Genomic DNA, 20,253 nt, shown 5'->3' with positions numbered 1-20,253 from the left:
TACATACTGTACCCTAGTATATTATACTGTACCACACTATTAGATCATACATACTGTACCCTAGTATATTATACTGTACCACACTACTATATCATACCATACTGTAACATACTACTATATCATACTATGCTGTACCACACTACGATATCATTCCATAACTAGGCGTTATGTTTATTAGGGCCCTGTATATTATACCATACAGTACTGTAGCTATAGAGAATCACCATATACAGTACATGGGGATAAAAGCCTGGCTGAGTGCATTCATAAGCACATTATCCCTTATATAATGCCCATTGTTCTTACTACCGGGGGGATGATATCACTTTATACTGGCAGATAAGTCACATCTTATACGGATACTAGCACCCCTCAGCCATACAGTACGAGACAGGCCTCCATCCTATTCGGGGGTGGCTGGATAAATCCAGGCTATGTTTTTTTTTTTACATTTACAGCTGCGGATTAGCCGAAGAGATCCCAGTGCTGGGAAACTGCTTATCACCTTCTGCTCCGGTCTGATCTGCGCTCCCCACCCGTGCCCCCTTCTCATTAGGATTAGTCAGATTAACGTATGACACTAAGCTCCCAGTGACCCGCTAGCCCCAGTCATGGGAGAGGTCCCAGATCCAAGGCCCTGCTTCCCGTTACATACATTTCTTTTTTGTTTTGTTTGAGGGGTGACCCGAAAACGCTGATCCCAGATTAAGTGCCTGACAGAGACAAATGTCTGATATTAGCATTTATATTGGACGTGGAGTTTAGAGTAAACATAATGTACTTATCCCTATGACTGAGCGACTTTGTCCGTGTAACTGTGTTTTACAGATTAATTAACTTTTACATCACGTGACGCCGACAGAGACTAATGAGTAAGTTCTGCAAATGATTCCGTGGGGGAACTGGTATAAACCGGAGTGTGCCGCAGTCTTCAAACATACATTAACGTGACCAAGGGCTGCACGCATGTAATTTAACTCGAACAGGGCCCAGAGCTGAGAGGGGCCACCTTCCCTGTCACAGTTACATGTGTTATATACAGGGTGTAGCTACCATAGGTGCAGGGAGTGCAGCTGCTATGGGGCCCAGAGCTGAGAGAGGCCACCTTCCCTGTCACAGTTACATGTGTTATATACAGGGTGTAGCTACCATAGGTGCAGGGAGTGCAGCTGCTATGGGGCCCAGAGCTGAGAGGGGCCACCTTCCCTGTCACAGTTACATGTGTTATATACAGGGGTGTAACTACCATAGGTGCAGGGAGTGCAGCTGCTCTGGGCCCAGAGCTGAGAGGGGCCACCTTCCCTGTCACAGTTACATGTGTTATATACAGGGTGTAGCTACCATAGGTACAGGGAGTGCAGCTGCTATGGGGCTCAGAGCTGAGAGGGGCCACCTTCCCTGTCACAGTTACATGTGTTATATACAGGGTGTAGCTACCATAGGTGCAGGGGGTGCAGCTGCTATGGGACCAGAGCTGAGAGAGGCCACCTTCCCTGTCACAGTTACATGTGTTATATACAGGGTGTAACTACCATAGGTGCAGGGAGTGCAGCTGCTATGAGGACCAGAGCTGAGAGGGGCCACCTTCCCTGTCACAGTTACATGTGTTATATACAGGGTGTAACTACCATAGGTACAGGTAGTGCAGCTGCTATGGGGCCCAGAGCTGAGAGCTGCCACCTTCCTTGTCACAGATACATGTGTTATATACAGGGTGTAGGTACCATAGGTGCAGGGGTGTAGCTGCTATGGGGCTCAGAGCTGAGAGGGGCCACCTTCCCTGTCACAGTTACATGTGTTATATACAGGGGTGTAACTACCATAGGTACAGGTAGTGCAGCTGCTATGGGGCCCAGAGCTGAGAGCTGCCACCTTCCTTGTCACAGATACATGTGTTATATACAGGGGTGTACCTACCATAGGTGCAGGGAGTGTAACTGCTATGGGGCCCAGAGCTGAGAGGGGCCACCTTCCCTGTCACAGATACATGTGTTATATACAGGGGTGTAGCTACCATAGGTGTAGGGGGTGCAGCTGCTATGGGGCCCAGAGTTGAGAGGGGCCACCTTCCCTGTCACAGTTACATGTGTTATATACAGGGGTGTACCTACCATAGGTGCAGGGAGTGTAACTGCTATGGGGCCCAGAGCTGGCAGAGGCCACCTTCCCTGTCACAGATACATGTGTTATATACAGGGGTGTACCTACCATAGGTGAAGGGAGTGTAACTGCTATGGGGCCCAGAGCTGAGAGGGGCCACCTTCCCTGTCACAGTTACATGTGTTATATACAGGGGTGTAGCTACCATAGGTGTAGGGGGTGCAGCTGCTATGGGGCCCGGAGCTGAGAGGGGCCACCTTCCCTGTCACAGTTACATGTGTTATATACAGTGGTGTAGCTACCATAGGTGCAGGGGGTGCAGCTGCTATGGGGCCCGGAGCTGAGAGGGGCCACCTTCCCTGTCACAGTTACATGTGTTATATACAGGGTGTAGCTACCATAGGTGTAGGGGGTGCAGCTGCTATGGGTCCCAGAGCTGAGAGGGGCCACCTTCCCTGTCACAGTTACATGTGTTATATACAGGAGTGTAGCTACCATAGGTGCAGGTGGTGCAGCTGCTATGGGGCCCAGAGCTGAGAGGGGCCACCTTCCCTGTCACAGTTACATGTGTTATATACAGGGGTGTAGTTACCATAGGTGCAGGGGGTGCAGCTGCTATGGGGCCAAGATCTGAGAGGAGCCACCTTCCCTGTCACAGTTACATGTGTTATATACAGGGGTGTAACTACCATAGGTGCAGGGAGTGCAGCTGCTATGGGGCCAAGATCTGAGAAGAGCCACCCTTTCTTTCAAAGTAATATGTACAATATGCATTTTTTACCATTGGGTGGTACATGGGGGCTCTTAGAAGCTTTTGCTACGGGGCCTACAAACATCTAGTTACATCACTGTTCTCTCCAATAATATTGATGAAATAAGTGACATGGCTAATAGACCGCCGTGGCCGCCATGTGTGTATAAATGACCAATTAATGTGGAGTGTGTTGTTCTATAACCCTGGTGTTCTCAATGCCCCATTGTGCGTCCTGGGTGGACAATGTCCTACATCTGTCAGAACCTTCTTTCAGCTGCTGTTTCCAGTGAGCTGTGGCTGCCGCTTTCTATGCCGGCTTCCCCGCCCTGGGCACACATAAAAGGGGACTGCAGACAATACAGTCTATTTATTATGCATCAAAAGTAACTGTACACCCCTGCAGAATCACTGAGACACAGTGTCTGAGCACCCCCCATTGTCTCACTTTCCCCAGGATCCCTTGACCTGGTGCGATGCTTGTGGCTGAAGCCCGGCCCGCATGTAAAACATGTCCTTCATTGTGTAAGGGCACGGGTGATGCCTAAGCAGGGGTTAAAACTAAAATATAGCATGTTAAGGTTATCAAATGGATTTATTTGATCTGGATGTCATGAGTAGGACAGTGAAACTGTGTTACCTATGAGACCGCAAGCCTGTGACTTCTTCTTGATGCTACATGTAAGCTAGACACCCTTTTATAACGCATTGCTTACAAATATTGACCAATGACTGCTCTGTTTAATGAGAACACCAATCAGATACTGTAAGGTGACAAACTGATTTGCATACCTTAAAGCTGCAGTCGGGGAGTTTCTCCCAAATAATTGAGGTCCCACCTCTAAGGAATATTTAGCAACCTGGCTCTGATTTACTTTAACAGCGGAACTGTTGGGGGCTCCGATAACGGTGGGGGCCCATCCCTGCTGGGCCTATGCTTAGCTACATGAAGCATAACCCTTATTAGGGTAATCGGAGGATTCCCTCCCTTTCATTACTTGAAGTGCCGTGGATTTCCCCTGAATGCGTTTGTTGTGTATTATGTATTCTGCACCTTCCGTCAGAGATTTGTGCTCCCTTTTATGTTGTGGCTATGAATATGAATGAATGTGATTTATCAAGGCTGCGAGCATCCTGTTTTATTGGAAAAAGCCATGTTTTGTGCATTATTAGCGAAGCCGTAGAACCTAAACCTTGCGTTACTGACCTCCGCGGCTCACACATCACTTCTCATTATACCCAGTCATTCGTCTTTTTCTCTCCCAAAGAAATTCTTTAGCTAACAGGTTTTACGCACTGGGTTTACTAGAACTGCAGATTAATCCGCACAACACTGCTTATTAATAACACGACAGAAGTGCTATAATCCACCATTAATCCCGCTCTTTAACCCCTCCGTGTCGTTCTCCTGGTCTGTGTATGCAGAAGGTCACCTCGCTTGACCCTATAGTAGCGCCAGTGATGTCATTCCCCAAAATCCTTTAGCCCATCGCTAATTTACACACATATATCCAGTACGATTGTTGCTTGGGTCAGATAAATAGGTTGCTAAAATAACCATGTTTATATTGCCGTGCGATCATATTGCAGCGCCACTGACAACAAACCACATAAACCATAGAGTGTTGGGTGAAAACGTAGAGATAAATTGTGATATCGCCCCCTTGGGGGTCTTACCTTGGTGATGCTTCGCTGTAAGAGATGAGAAGCTGGGACTTCGGTCACTACGTCAAGTCTGTAATAGAAATGAGAAAAGAGATGAGATTGGCTAAGTGACATTACTGGTTACCATAGTATATTATAGGGCTATTGGCCTGATATGATCTTTGTTAGCAAGGCAAAAAAAGCACACAACTGTCCAAAAGTGCTGATGCCTTAGCCAGCTGGCCAGCGCGACATATCCATAGCGCTGGTGGAGGCAGGTGAGCGCGTGGCCGGCAGATGGGGTGTCTTACACACTCGTGTTTCTCATTGCTGCGAATGGGGCACTCTAGCGTCTCGTGTGCCCCCTTTTGGCGGATGGGGCGGGGGAGGCGTGAGGCCGTGACGTCAGGAAGGTCCAGACAGAGAGACGGGCGAGACGCAGACCGCGGGTAACTATAGCCCCGCAGCCCCCCCGGCGGCGCCCCCAATTTCTCTGCGCCCCCCCGCCACCGCGGGAGCTGCGGAGCTATAGTTACGCCACTGGTTGTAGCACAGAGCAAGTAAAAACTCTTTGGAATGTTAATAAATACAGAAAATAACAGTGCATTAGTGAGCTGCGTTATATACAGGGTGAGTATCCCTTATCCAAAACGCTCGGGAACAGAAGTAGGTTGGATAATGGATTATTCCGTATTTCAGAATATCTTTATATTTTAGTGATGCATCTTGCATTTATGTTGTATAAACACATCAAACACATGAAATACACAAATATATTTTGTTTGTGCATGAAACAATGTTTCAAAACATGAGACAAGGTTTGTGTCCTATCTCAGATACTGAATTTGTATACCAAGCAATCATTTTTTTGCACATATTCAGTGCCAGTTACAGATGTCTCCAGTAGTTCCAGTTACATAACATGTCCATGGTAGTGCCAGCTACAGATGTCAATAGTAGTGCCAGCTACAGATGTCCCCAGTAGTGCCAGTTACAGATGTCCACACTAGTGCCAGTTACATATCATGTCCATGGTAGTGCCAGCTACAGATGTCCCCAGTAGTGCCAGCTACAGATGTCCCCAGTAGTGCCAGTTACAGATGTCCACACTAGTGCCAGTTACATATCATGTCCATGGTAGTGCCAGCTACAGATGTCCCCAGTAGTGCCAGCTACAGATGTCCCCAGTAGTGCCAGTTACAGATGTCCCCAGTAGTTCCAGTTACATAACATGTCCATTGTAGTGCCAGCTACAGATGTCAATAGTAGTGCCAGTTACAGATGTCCCCAGTAGTGCCAGCTACAGATGTCCCCAGTAGTGCCAGTTACAGATGTCCCCAGTAGTGCCAGTTACATATCATGTCCATGGTAGTGCCAGCTACAGATGTCAATAGTAGTGCCAGTTACAGATGTCCCCAGTAGTGCCAGCTACAGATGTCCCCAGTAGTGCCAGCTACAGATGTCAATAGTAGTGCCAGTTACAGATGTCCCCAGTAGTGCCAGCTACAGATGTCAATAGTAGTGCCAGTTACAGATGTCCCCAGTAGTAGTGCTATGTATACATATATATATATATTCTGGAAACTGTGGTTTCTGTGATAAACTGCAGTGTGATGAATTTGTACAGGAGGATATTGCCTGTGACGTCACAGCAAGTGTAACTGACATGCTGTGCTTTATCATTTCAGCTTTTTGTGTATAAACAGTGAGTTGTGTTTTTTCCCCGCAAGCCTCCATATCATTAACAACTCTATAAAGGAATAGTTTAACACTGAATCCATCAGAACTGTCAACATTGCTAATAATCTTGGTAACTGCATAGAAGGATATGGCTGCCTCTCTATTACCGAATTCCTTTTAATCAAAGATTTTCTGAAATCTGGACCCTTTCCATAGAAATTAAAGCTAATGGTGCTCCGTACTTATCTAGCAGAAGTTATCCTATTTCCCAGTGATGGATTCCTTTCCCTATGAGCCGAGAGTTTATAGGCGCTAAAGAGACAACGTTACAACTTTAATGAGCCGGTTTATGAACTTCCAACATGAACGGAAAAATTAAAATAGTGCATCGTACATATATTTATAGGTCTTCCATCTTTTTTAAGCACAATCCTGTCCCTTAATAGCGATGCTTACAGACTATAACCCGGCAGTGTGCCAATCATTACCGTTCCCGGCCACCACATGGCGCTCTGCATAATAACCCTCCGTGTACAGTACATACACCAAACCCTCTGCATAATAACCCTCCGTGTACAGTACATACACCCAAACCCTCTGCATAATAACCCTCTGTGTACAGTACATACACCCAAACCCTCTGCATAATAACCCTCCGTGTACAGTACATACACCCAAACCCTCTGCATAATAACCCTCCGTGTACAGTACATACACCCAAACCCTCTGCATAATAACCCTCCGTGTACAGTACATACACCCAAACCCTCTGCATAATAACCCTCCGTGTACAGTACATACACCCAAACCCTCTGCATAATAACCCTCCGTGTACAGTACATACACCCAAACCCTCTGCATAATAACCCTCCGTGTACAGTACATACACCCAAACCCTCTGCATAATAACCCTCCGTGTACAGTACATACACCCAAACCCTCTGCATAATAACCCTCCGTGTACAGTACATACACCCAAACCCTCTGCATAATAACCCTCCGTGTACAGTACATACACCCAAACCCTCTGCATAATAACCCTCCGTGTACAGTACATACACCCAAACCCTCTGCATAATAACCCTCCGTGTACAGTACACACACCCAAACCCTCTGCATAATACCCCTCAGTGTACAGTGCATACACCCAAACCCTCTGCATAATAACCCTCCGTGTACAGTACATACACCCAAACCCTCTGCATAATAATCCTCCGTGTACAGTACATACACCCAAACCCTCTGCATAATAACCCTCCGTGTACAGTACATACACCCAAACCCTCTGCATAATAACCCTCCTTGTACAGTACATACACACAAACCCTCTGCATAATAACCCTCCGTGTACAGTACATACACCCAAACCCTTTGCATAATAACCCTCCTTGTACAGTACATACACACAAACCCTCTGCATAATAACCCTCCGTGTACAGTGCATACACCCAAACCCTCTGCATAATAACCCTCCGTGTACAGTACATACACCCAAACCCTCTGCATAATAACCCTCCGTGTACAGTACATACACCCAAACCCTCTGCATAATAACCCTCCGTGTACAGTACATACACCAAACCCTCTGCATAATAACCCTCCGTGTACAGTACATACACCCAAACCATCTGCATAATAACCCTTCGTGTACAGTACATACACCCAAACCCTCTGCATAATACCCCTCCGTGTACAGTACATACACCCAAACCCTCTGCATAATAACCCTCCGTGTACAGTACATACACCCAAACCCTCTGCATGATAACCCTCCGTGTACAGTGCATACACCTAAACCCTCTGCATAATAACCCTCCGTGTACAGTACATACACCCAAACCCTCTGCATAATAACCCTCCGTGTACTGTACATACATCCAAACCCTCTGCATAATACCCCTCCGTGTACAGTACATACACCCAAACCCTCTGCATAATAACCCTCCGTGTACAGTACATACACCCAAACCCTCTGCATAATAACCCTCCGTGTACAGTACATACACCCAAACCCTCTGCATAATAACCCCTTCGTGTACAGTGCATACACCCAAACCCTCTGCATAATAACCCTCCGTGTACAGTACATACACCCAAACCCTCTGCATAATAACCCTCCGTGTACAGTACATACACCCAAACCCTCTGCATAATAACCCTCCATGTACAGTGCATACACCCAAACCCTCTGCATAATAACCCTCCATGTACAGTACATACACCCAAACACTCTGCATAATAACCCTCCGTGTACAGTACATACACCCAAACCCTCTGCATAATAACCCTCCGTGTACAGTACATACACCCAAACCCTCTGCATAATAACCCTCCGTGTACAGTGCATAAACCCAAACCCTCTGCATAATAACCCTCCGTGTACAGTACATACACCCAAACCCTCTGCATAATAACCCTCCGTGTACAGTGCATAAACCCAAACCCTCTGCATAATAACCCTCCGTGTACAGTACATACACCCAAACCCTCTGCATAATAATACTCCGTGTACAGTACATACACCCAAACCCTCTGCATAATAACCCTCCGTGTACAGTACATACACCCAAACCCTCTGCATAATAACCCTCCGTGTACAGTACATACACCCAAACCCTCTGCATAATAACCCTCCGTGTACAGTACATACACCCAAACCATCTGCATAATACCCCTCCATGTACAGTACATACACCCAAACCCTCTGCATAATAACCCTCCGTGTACAGTACATACACCCAAACCCTCTGCATAATAACCCTCCGTGTACAGTACATACACCCAAACCCTCTGCATAATAACCCTCCGTGTACAGTACATACACCCAAACCCTCTGCATAATAATCCTCCGTGTACAGTACATACACCCAAACCCTCTGCATAATAACCCTCCGTGTACAGTACATACACCCAAACCCTCTGCATAATAACCCTCAGTGTACAGTACATACACCCAAACCATCTGCATAATACCCCTCCATGTACAGTACATACACCCAAACCATCTGCATAATACCCCTCCGTGTACAGTGCATACACCCAAACCCTCTGCATAATAACCCTCCGTGTACAGTACATACACCCAAACCCTCTGCATAATAACCCTCCGTGTACAGTACATACAACCAAACCCTCTGCATAATAACCCTCCGTGTACAGTACATACAACCAAACCCTCTGCATAATAACCCTCCGTTTACAGTACATACACCCAAACCCTCTGCATAATAACCCTCCGTTTACAGTACATACACCCAAACCCTCTGCATAATACCCCTCCGTGTACAGTGCATACACCCAAACCCTCTGCATAATAACTCTCCATGTACAGTACATACACCCAAACCCTCTGCATAATACCCCTCCGTGTACAGTGCATACACCCAAACCCTCTGCACAATAACCCTCCGTGTACAGTACATACACCCAAACCCTCTGCATAATAACCCTCCATTTACAGTACATACACCCAAACCCTCTGCATAATAACCCTCTGTGTACAGTACATACACCCAAACCTTCTGCATAATAACCCTCCGTGTACAGTACATACACCCAAACCCTCTGCATAATACCCCTCCGTGTACAGTACATACACCCAAACCCTCTGCATAATACCCCTCCGTGTACAGTACATACACCCAAACCCTCTGCATAATAACCCTCCGTGTACAGTACATACACCCAAACCCTCTGCATAATAACTCTCCGTGTACAGTGCATACACCCAAACCCTCTGCATAATAACCCTCCATGTACAGTACATACACCCAAACCTATCACAGGACAGTAGTTATATTCTTAAGTATTTACTTCCATGTTTTATTTGTAACCCTATGAAACTTACAAAGTGTATGCAGTGTGGTCTAATCTGTCACATTGGGGCGCTGTTAAGCTGAGCACACACTAGCAGATATATCTGCAGATCAATTGCTATAACTACAGACGGATCAGGCAGCGTATTCTCCGTACACGCTGCCCAAACATTTGCATGCGTCCGCGCAGTGAGCAATCAATCACCGGTTGCTCCTGCACGATGATGCACCGATATATATTTAGATATATCGGGCATATATTGGGTATCTACTGTATTGCAAAGCCAAAACAATATACTGTATCTATGAACGACTCCGTTCCGGTAAATCGATTATACACAGGCTTTCACCGACAGCACCCAAGGTGCTTACAGACAGGATTTAGGTAATAGAGTGACACAGAGATAACAGAAAGCCTTGCGAGAACAGTAGGCACAATGTGGTGTTGGGGCAGGCAATATATATATATATTCTGGATAATATTATTCTGGATAATAATTTCCACGAGTTGTGTATTCCACCCCAACAAGGTAACAGGTGAGGCAGCCATCTTGGGCGTACTGTGTAGGATTACCCTGGGTGGAATAGGTTACCTCTAGAAGAAATGACAGAATGGGGTGATTGCAGTGCAGAGTAGAGTCCAATATGACAGTCAGGTCCATGTATTTATCATCCCATCCACAAGTATAGCAGAGGAGGCAGCCATGTTGAGCGCACTACGAAGGTTACACTGTGGGAGGTGAGCCATATAAGGACAGAATGCAGATATGGGAGAGCGGGTGCTTGTGTAGTTGTATGATATACAGTGTATGGAAACATCCACGTGACCCACATCCGGGGCTACCAGCTGGGGGGAGGGGGGGACTGCATAGGGCACTGCTGGCAGGGTGTGGACAGATACATAGCACAGGTAAATGGGATAGCTGTTGGACCGATACATGGGAGTACATAGCACGGGTACATGGGATAGCTCTTGGACAGGTACATGGGAGTACATAGCACAGGTACATGGGATAGCTGTTGGACAGATACATGGGAGTACATAGCACAGGTACATGGGATAGCTCTTGGACAGGTACATGGGAGTACATAGCACGGGTACATGGGATAGCTCTTGGACAGGTACATGGGAGTACATAGCACAGGTACATGGGATAGCTCTTGGACAGATACAGGGGAGTACATAGCACGGGTACATGGGATAGCTGTTGGACAGATACATGGGAGTACATAGCACAGGTACATGGGATAGCTCTTGGACAGGTACATGGGAGTACATAGCACAGGTACATGGGATAGCTCTTGGAAAGATACATGGGAGTACATAGCACGGGTACATGGGATAGCTGTTGGACAGATACATGGGAGTACATAGCATTGGTACATGGGATAGCTCTTGGACAGATACATGGGAGTACATAGCACAGGTACATGGGATAGCTCTTGGACAGGTACATGGGAGTACATAGCACAGGTACATGGGATAGCTGTTGGACAGATACATGGGAGTACATAGCACAGGTACATGGGATAGCTCTTGGACAGGTACATGGGAGTACATAGCACGGGTACATGGGATAGCTCTTGGACAGGTACATGGGAGTACATAGCACAGGTACATGGGATAGCTCTTGGACAGGTACAGGGGAGTACATAGCACGGGTACATGGGATAGCTGTTGGACAGATACATGGGAGTACATAGCACAGGTACATGGGATAGCTCTTGGACAGGTACATGGGAGTACATAGCACAGGTACATGGGATAGCTCTTGGAAAGATACATGGGAGTACATAGCACGGGTACATGGGATAGCTGTTGGACAGATACATGGGAGTACATAGCATTGGTACATGGGATAGCTCTTGGACAGATACATGGGAGTACATAGCACAGGTACATGGGATAGCTCTTGGACAGGTACATGGGAGTACATAGCACAGGTACATGGGATAGCTCTTGGAAAGATACATGGGAGTACATAGCACGGGTACATGGGATAGCTGTTGGACAGATACATGGGAGTACATAGCATTGGTACATGGGATAGCTCTTGGACAGATACATGGGAGTACATAGCACAGGTACATGGGATAGCTGTTGGACAGATACATGGGAGTACATAGCACAGGTACATGGGATAGCTCTTGGAAAGATACATGGGAGTACATAGCACGGGTACATGGGATAGCTGTTGGACAGATACATGGGAGTACATAGCATTGGTACATGGGATAGCTCTTGGACAGATACATGGGAGTACATAGCACAGGTACATGGGATAGCTGTTGGACAGATACATGGGAGTACATAGCACAGGTACATGGGATAGCTCTTGGACAGGTACATGGGAGTACATAGCACGGGTATATGGGATAGCTCTTGGACAGGTACATGGGAGTACATAGCACAGGTACATGGGATAGCTCTTGGACAGATACATGGGAGTACATAGCACAGGTACATGGGATAGCTGTTGGACAGATACATGGGAGTACATAGCACAGGTACATGGGATAGCTCTTGGACAGGTACATGGGAGTATATAGCACGGGTACATGGGATAGCTCTTGGACAGATACAGGGGAGTACATAGCACAGGTACATGGGATAGCTGTTGGACATATACATGGGAGTAAATAGCATGGGTACATTGGATAGCTCTTGGACAGTTACATGGGGGATACACTGCAACATGAGACATAATTTTGCTTTTTTACCATAACTCATGTTTCATTGTATGGTGTAATACAGGGGGAGCCAACTCCAGTCCTCAAAAGCTACCACCAGATCATGCTTTCTATACTACTCACTGGCTCATTTCCCAGGTCACTTAGCAGCTGCACAGGTGCATTCATTACTCACTGACACAGCTGACTTGAGTTTGTAAAAAGACCTGGAAAGTGACAACTGTAGTTGGCTTCCCCTGGTGTAATGTAATTAGACTGAGTGTATGGAGTGCTCCTGCCGGTACACCCCCCATACATTAGTATCACAGCTCAGCCTGCAGCCTCTCCTATGACAAATGCTAAGGAGACCAGAAAGTCATCTGTTACTGTTAGCAGTTTACTTAGCCCTCGCCGGAGAAAGCCGCCCTCATTCCCTCATGTGTTTGTCACCCCTCTACGGTTTCATCACACGGCCAGATCCGGATTTAGGCTCCGCTCACTTACGCCAGCTGTGCTGGGAATCCCTATACTTTCCGGCCATCTTGCATTACACCCCGGTGATCATGGCTTATGTCACTTCAAAGACAAATGTGTGACCGCACGCCGTGTTCCCTGTAACCTCTAGCCGGTCGCCACTCTCTCTCTTACTTTATTTGGCTCTACCCCTAATGCCTGTGACATTCTATGCAAATAACAGGTGTGAGATGTAGTCGCCATTATAGTAGCAGGGGAAATAGAGGGGTGTGGCTGGTACATGCGTCGGCTTCATTGGCGACCATGCTGCGCTCTACTTGTACAGCCACATATCATTGCGCGGTAAGTCGGTCCGCACTGACAATTCCCTAGCGCCTGAGAGGCAATGAGCCGCCATTAATATGGATTAATGTCGTTTTACACGACAGAGAGCTGTTTGTTTACAAAGTGGCGATAAACAACAGAGTGTGATCAGCTAATGACGCAGTGGGAGGAGCTATGGATAAAGAGACAAATAATGCCCTGATTCACAGTCACGTGCACAACTGATAGGAAGCCATTTTGTTTTCTGCGCATTTGTCTATGTTACACCACTTAAGCATCCAAATAGCGTGGGCACGGTGGAGCTAAGGTGAGGGCACACGGGAGAGGAGCCCACACAGCGCCATTGAGTCATATTGCTCTTGTGAGGCCTACCTGGACCGTTTACCATCCCATGTACTGGAGCACAATCTCCACTTTGCAAAATGGCCGCAGCTGTTAAAAACCCCTCAGTGCACAAAGAATTCCCCATTCTATGAGAAGCCCAGAACATGCAAAGCCTTGCCCGTGGGTTCCTGCAGGCAGAGCAACATGTGAAATCAGCTGAGCGAATCTACTAAAATAAGACCGTAACCGTTCTGCAAGTACAAGCTAAAAGGGGTCAGGTGTTCCTACACACAAACCATCCCCAGGTTTCTGCCGGTCTCCCACTGCGCCGACTGTGGCTAATCGCTAGAACAGAATCACTTACCTACGATTAACCAGTGCAAACCTCCCAATTATCAGAGGCCTCCACCAGCGCACCCAGTGCAGGACTGGACAACGACAAAGGGTCTTTCATAGCCACCTATATTCTGTCCTTTGTGCAATGAAATCACATGGAATGTATATACTGCATCGTTCTATCACAGCTACAGTCAGAACCGGAACACATATTACCTGTAATGTAATGAGATCCAGCAGAAACACAGAACGGGTGTAACGCCAGCACTGAGCAGCGGCTACTGGGTACAGGAACGTTACATCAGAGTATTGGGTACATGACCGCGGGCAGCATTGGGTTCTATGTTCCTTCTGAAGTTCATGCCACCATCTATTTAAAGGAATACTTGGCAGAATACTGACCATCCATGGAGATTCAAGCTACTACAGTATATGTCAGATTTAACAGTGATTTCTTAGGACAGTAAATTTCATTGCATTTATACTGTTATGCTGGGTACACACCAGCAAGATGCTGCTCGTGAGCGGGTCGTCACAGGAACGTACGAGCTGAGCGTGTTAAGCCCTGAGGATTGGGAGTCATCCCAGAGAATGGTTAAGGATGGACATTGAGGGGGTGATTCAGACGTGCTTGCTAGGCTGCATATATTGGTTGCCCAGCAAGTAGGTAACCCCCCCCCCCCCCTCTGCTGAGCGAATCCCCTCACTAGGAGGCATGTATGCTGACACATCCCCTCGCGTGCAGCGTGCGCTTCCCAACAGATTCGGGGCCAGCACTCCCACCCGCCCCAAGACGGCATACACACAGGTGTCCTCTGAGCATTGTCATGGGCGCGCCAATCAAAGCTGGATGGTCTACTGCCCTCCCCTCAGCGAGTGATAAACTCGCCGAAGGCGCTTGCTCCCGTGGTTTGCACAAGCGTATCTTCGTGCAATTGCAAACCCCAACCATCGTGGACGAATTCAGACCTGAGCGATCAAGTCTGAAATAGCCCCACTGTTTGCTAATACACGCTGTCCGTTGTAATTGCTGAACGTGTCTGAGTGCCTTTCTTCTATAGCCATTGTGGTGAGGCATGCTGGGAATTGTAGTTCCACATATTAGGCACTTATGCCTGTGAATTACGTGGGAAGGGGCAATGCTTCCTCTCACCATCTTTGGGTCTACGCGCAGATAAACACAGGTGTGCCCTCTTGCACCAAGCAGCCCCTGCCAGCGTGCCCCATCCCGCGTGGCAAGGCCGCAGGGAGCATCTTATCTGCACTTTAATACACCTGGAAGCGACAAAACTCTGTGGCCAGACCACATTGATCAGCCTGATGAGCGACACTTGTACATCTGTGTGTGACCCTGTACACACAATGCTACGGTGCCGCAGCTGCCTCTCACACCTGCCTCCGTTATGCAGTAACTGACAGTTTTTTACTTTTTTTAATACTAATTCTTGGCGTCTCTAGTACAGACCTAGTGGTGTTATTCTGTGTCTGTCATGTGATTTACGCTGCATCGTTACACTACACAGCCCGGTGCTGGGGGCCTGGTGTATTGTGTGTGTTCCAATGACCAGATATAAGGCCCGTTTCAGAAAAAGAAAAAGGGCGGACATTGCGATCAATGGACATTTTTATTGGCTGCTCATCAGGGATAATGCTTCACATGCTTGAAGTATAATAACTGATAACAGCGCATATCGGGGCTAAGGGACACCAGCATCGGGGCTAATAGGATACCCCCCATAGAGCCAGCGGCTATGGGACTCTCTGATGACTGATGATGGGATACAGTAGTAGATAGATATGAGGTAGGCATATAGGGCCACATTTATCAAACCATATTTGTGGCTAAATCCACGAAAACACCCGTTTTCGGGGGTTAGCTGCAAATACTAAGCATCACCCCAATGTACCAACATCGGGCAGCCTGGCTTCGCATCTCAGGGCTATCGCAATTCTGAGATGGCGATAGCCCATTGTAGCCTATGGGCTACAGCAGCGGTGGGGAACCTCCGGCCCGCGGGCCGTATACGGCCCCCCGGAGCTGGTCTTTCTGGCCCGCCCACCCACCCGACGGCTGTACAGCGAGTCAAGTGCAGGTGAAATCTCGCGAGAGCTACCGACCTCTCGCGAGATTTCCCCTGTATGAGACACCCTGCACAGCCGCCGGACCACACAGGCCGGCGACTCGTAACCTACGGCAGCCGCCGGAGCTTGGGGCGGCTGCCGCAGGATGATTTGTAAGTTGTTGTTTTTTTAAATGGCCCACGAGGTATTATGCCTCAATGCAAATGGCCCTCGGACCTCAAAAGGTTCCCCACCCCTGGGCTATGGGATCGCACTGCTGCCGGGTCAGTGCGGTCAGCGGGGGTCAGCGCTAACACCTATGTCATACATGCTAGCTAGCACATTAACAGCACAGTGTGCTCTGTGGTTAGCATAGTAATCTCTCTGTGCTATGTAAGTAACTGCTGATACATAATACACGGCTAATGGTATTGGGTCATGGAGAATCAGAAAGAGTGCAGAGCAAACAGGGGTACCACATATACACCAGAAAGTAAGTGGGAGGAGGTAGGGATGGACTTCGGAAGCTCATCATCAAATGATGATGATAGCTGACCATCGAATCAAAAGAATTCGATAGAAATGTTTTTTTTACGATTTGTGCATGCGCAAAAAAAAAACCTTTTTGTGCTTGCGCAAATTTCTTTAGCACGGCCACACCTACGCAGAAGCGCTGCATCATGGCTGGTCGGAGGGCAGGACCATTGAATCCCCAAGAAATGTTTACCATTCAATGGTGGCAAACATCGGAATGCTGTCATTGAATGGTAAAAGAACTACCATGAAGACAAAAACATTTAGAAATATGGCAATGCGATTTCCATCCCTAGGAGGAAGAGAGTTGACCTCGCCCTCCGCTGTACCGCTCTGCAGTCTGTGGTGCTGCTATACAAAATAACGATTAGCATACGACTCCGAGCCGGAACAGAAAGCGCGCCCGGCATCCGTCTCAGGCGTCTTAGATTGGAGCGTGTCATCTCCTAATGAAATCAAGCGCTAGGAGAAGGTCAGTAGCATACGGAGGTTCTCAGTTCCAGAATAAATCACAGCTTATTCCACCGATTACACAAACTGCCGCCTCACCCCCCCCCCCCAACCCCCCCCCCCGACCCTGCTTTCCGAAAAAACAAAGATCTTGGCTGGTAACGAGGTTAGCCTGACTATATCGCATCCATCTCTAGATAAATCTGTCCCACCCTGAGTATGGGGGATCATCGCCCGGGGGGGGGGGGGGTTGCAGTGATAACCATTAGATCAATCTCCAGAGAGTAGCTATGGGTACGTGAGCTGAATGCCATCCTAGTCGTTCACACCGCACCAGCGCTGCAGCCTGACTCGCCGTCCCCGGTACCTATCCGTAACCTTCAAATCGAATGAGTGATTTGCTTTTAATTTACTGAAAGCTTATTTAGAATTCACGGCTTTTTTTGCTCTCTCTCCCCCTGACCTGTATTAGTGAGCGACATTAATGGCAATAACTACGGTGAAACATTAGTGTGCCACTGGCTTTCCAAAATGACCCCCCCCCCCCATTCCCGCCAATGTGATTCTAGGGGGGAATTTGTCAATTCTGCCCCATGAGTGAACTCATCGAGTAATCTTGGTGGAATTGGGGTCCTTGAGGCCTAACGCCCAACTTTGGACACCCTCAGATGCCAAAGGCATGTCGCCAACTCAAAGTTTGGGCCTGGAGATTCTGGCACTCGGGACACGACTGGAGGGAAGCCTTGCTTGTCTGTGCTTCCACCGCTATCGGGTGGGAGTCTAGGTCCAATGATGAGTGAACTTATCCAGTTTGAATAACCTGTATTATAAAGACAGATTTCGATGAAACCCACCTGTCTTATCCGCCTGCATTCCTACAGCTGCCTTGTTTTCTGATTAGGGAACCGTCCGCCTTACTGTGTGCCTGCATTCTGCCGACTACGCCAATGTTTGATCCAACCACCCTGATCTCTGCCACATGACTACTAATGTGTGTGGGCAAAACTGGAAATGGATCCTGGTGTCCAGTGATCGCGTGAAGTGATAGAATAATGGGGTGCCCGGAACTATCATTGGTGCATACCTCCCAACTTTTGACGTGAAGAAATAGGGACACTCGCCGCGCGAGCGCCCGAAAAGGGGGCGGGGCGTATGCAAATGAGGGTGCGGCTTATGCTAATTAGCCGTGACCTCATTTTCATACGAGAATAGACGCTGTGCGCATGCGCACAGCGTCTATTCTACTAGATTGGGGGGTCTCCCAACTGCCACCCCCCGCAGCGGGACAATGCCTGCCGCGGGTGGGACAGCGGGACAGGACCCGAAAATCGGGACTGTCCCTCTAAAATTTTGACAGTTGGGAGGTATGCTGGTGCAGCAGGTGCTGTGAACTGGACCTGAGGACTAAGGAGCACACTTCTGCCTCTGTCAACCTCTTCCTGTCACCCACTGTTTTCCCCTGTCACACTTTGCCTCCCCCTGACACCAACTGACATTGTGAACTTGGGTTGGGGAGCAGGAGGTGGGCCCAAATTATATTTTTGCACCTGGGCTCACCACCCACAAGTCACACACACACACACACACACACACACACACACACACACACACACACACACACACACACACTGTTTCGTCAGCCAGCTCCTGGGTAACACAACCTGCCTTCCCACCTGCACAGAGCTTGATTCCGTTATGGTGATTCATGAGGGGGAGAGGAAGCGCTCCCACTGTAACGATCACCGGTTTCACACCTCTAAGATTAGTTTGTGTGGGGAGGTAGGAAACACAGATATGATAATACCTAAATAATTGCTTCCTCTACACCGAGTCTTCCACACAGACGCAGGTGACTTACAGTGACATCCTTTTTGTACATATCTATACTTCATATTACGCAGAGCATTAAGGAAAGCTGCCTTCTTCTATACTCTCTGCAGAGAAACCACCCCCACGTTCTAAATGATATCATTGGGCGACGCAGCTGTTAAGTCACCTTGGCATATGTAAGAGAATCCTAAAAACATGGTCTGTTGGAGTTGCTCGGAACAGTATCATAATAAGTAAGTCTAACGGTAGGGAAGATCATAAGCGAGATCTAAAGGTGCCCATACACTAGTAAGATTTATCTGCAGATCTGTCTGGTTGGAACAAAAACATGGTTATGGATGAGTGACAGTTTGTCAGTTCTCCAGCATTTTGTCATTTGTGCTCATCCATAACCATTTTTTCGTTCCAACCAGCCAGATCTGAAGATAAATCTGCGGCCACCTTTACACTGCTGTGCATGGTTCTTAAGGTGCCCATACACTTGTACCATTTGGGACCTTTTTTCAACATTCTAATGCCTCTGGCCCAAAATCATGTGAAAAGTGTCAAATCATATTTGTTTTGCCTCAGATTCCAATCCAATGTCCTTATTTATAATATATATTTTTTTTAATATATTTACATATTTTAAAAAAAAATTAAAATTCTTTCTGTTACTTAATTTTTTGATTCTCAATGACAGTGGAACGTGCAGGCTTCCAATCCACAGCTCATGCGCTTCATGCATGTACAATGCTTCCCGTTTACTTTATGATTTATTATCTTTAATATTTTCTATCGCTGTCCGTTACTATATCCATCCCCACAGAGTCGCATGAACCGGACTTTTTTATCTTGTAACCATCCGCCGCTATGAGGAGTTAATAAAGGCACTATGCTTAATCTGCAAATAATGCTGATACTGATTGTAATAGAGACATCTGCACGTAAAAATCCGTTACCTAATCTCTGCAAATAATCCTAGTATCATTGGTATATAAAGCTGGAAAGCCGCACATCTGTTTTGCGCAAGCTGGGAATAATTTGCGTATTGGCGTTTTATCCCATGTGTTTCTAATGCAATGTTTATTTGTCAGCACAGGAATTCTGCAGCTGCTCCAGACATATGGTAATCTGGATGACTATTTGTCCTGATTTTCCACATTGCTTGCCCCTCTAATAGACTATGAAAGTGAACTTGCATAGGCGGCCATTTTGGAAGTTGAATGATGATCCGTGAAAGCTTGGCTGATTCACTTTCAAGTGACGCCGCTGAGGCAT

General features: G+C 47.4%; 2 protein-coding genes across 5 annotated transcripts in view; one reads left to right on the top strand and one right to left on the bottom strand.

The window, feature by feature from the left end:
• Positions 1 to 20,253, top strand: part of TNFAIP8L2 (TNF alpha induced protein 8 like 2) — a 422,216-nt gene that overhangs the window by 94,721 nt on the left and 307,242 nt on the right. The gene's annotated exons all lie outside the window — the stretch shown is intronic.
• Positions 1 to 20,253, bottom strand: part of SEMA6C (semaphorin 6C) — a 109,993-nt gene that overhangs the window by 71,332 nt on the left and 18,408 nt on the right. For all 3 annotated transcript variants that reach the window (XM_083166487.1, XM_083166485.1, XM_083166486.1), the window contains exon 2: positions 4,529 to 4,586. The gene's annotated coding sequence lies outside the window, so the exon portion shown is untranslated. The remainder of the gene's footprint in view (positions 1 to 4,528; positions 4,587 to 20,253) is intronic.

Source organism: Crinia signifera, chromosome 12 (assembly GCF_055691185.1).
Source record: "Crinia signifera chromosome 12, ASM5569118v1, whole genome shotgun sequence".
NCBI classification, from domain to species: Eukaryota; Metazoa; Chordata; class Amphibia; order Anura; family Myobatrachidae; genus Crinia; species Crinia signifera.
The sequence above is the reverse complement of the archived record's forward strand: the minus strand, read 5'-3'. Positions and strand labels throughout refer to the sequence as shown.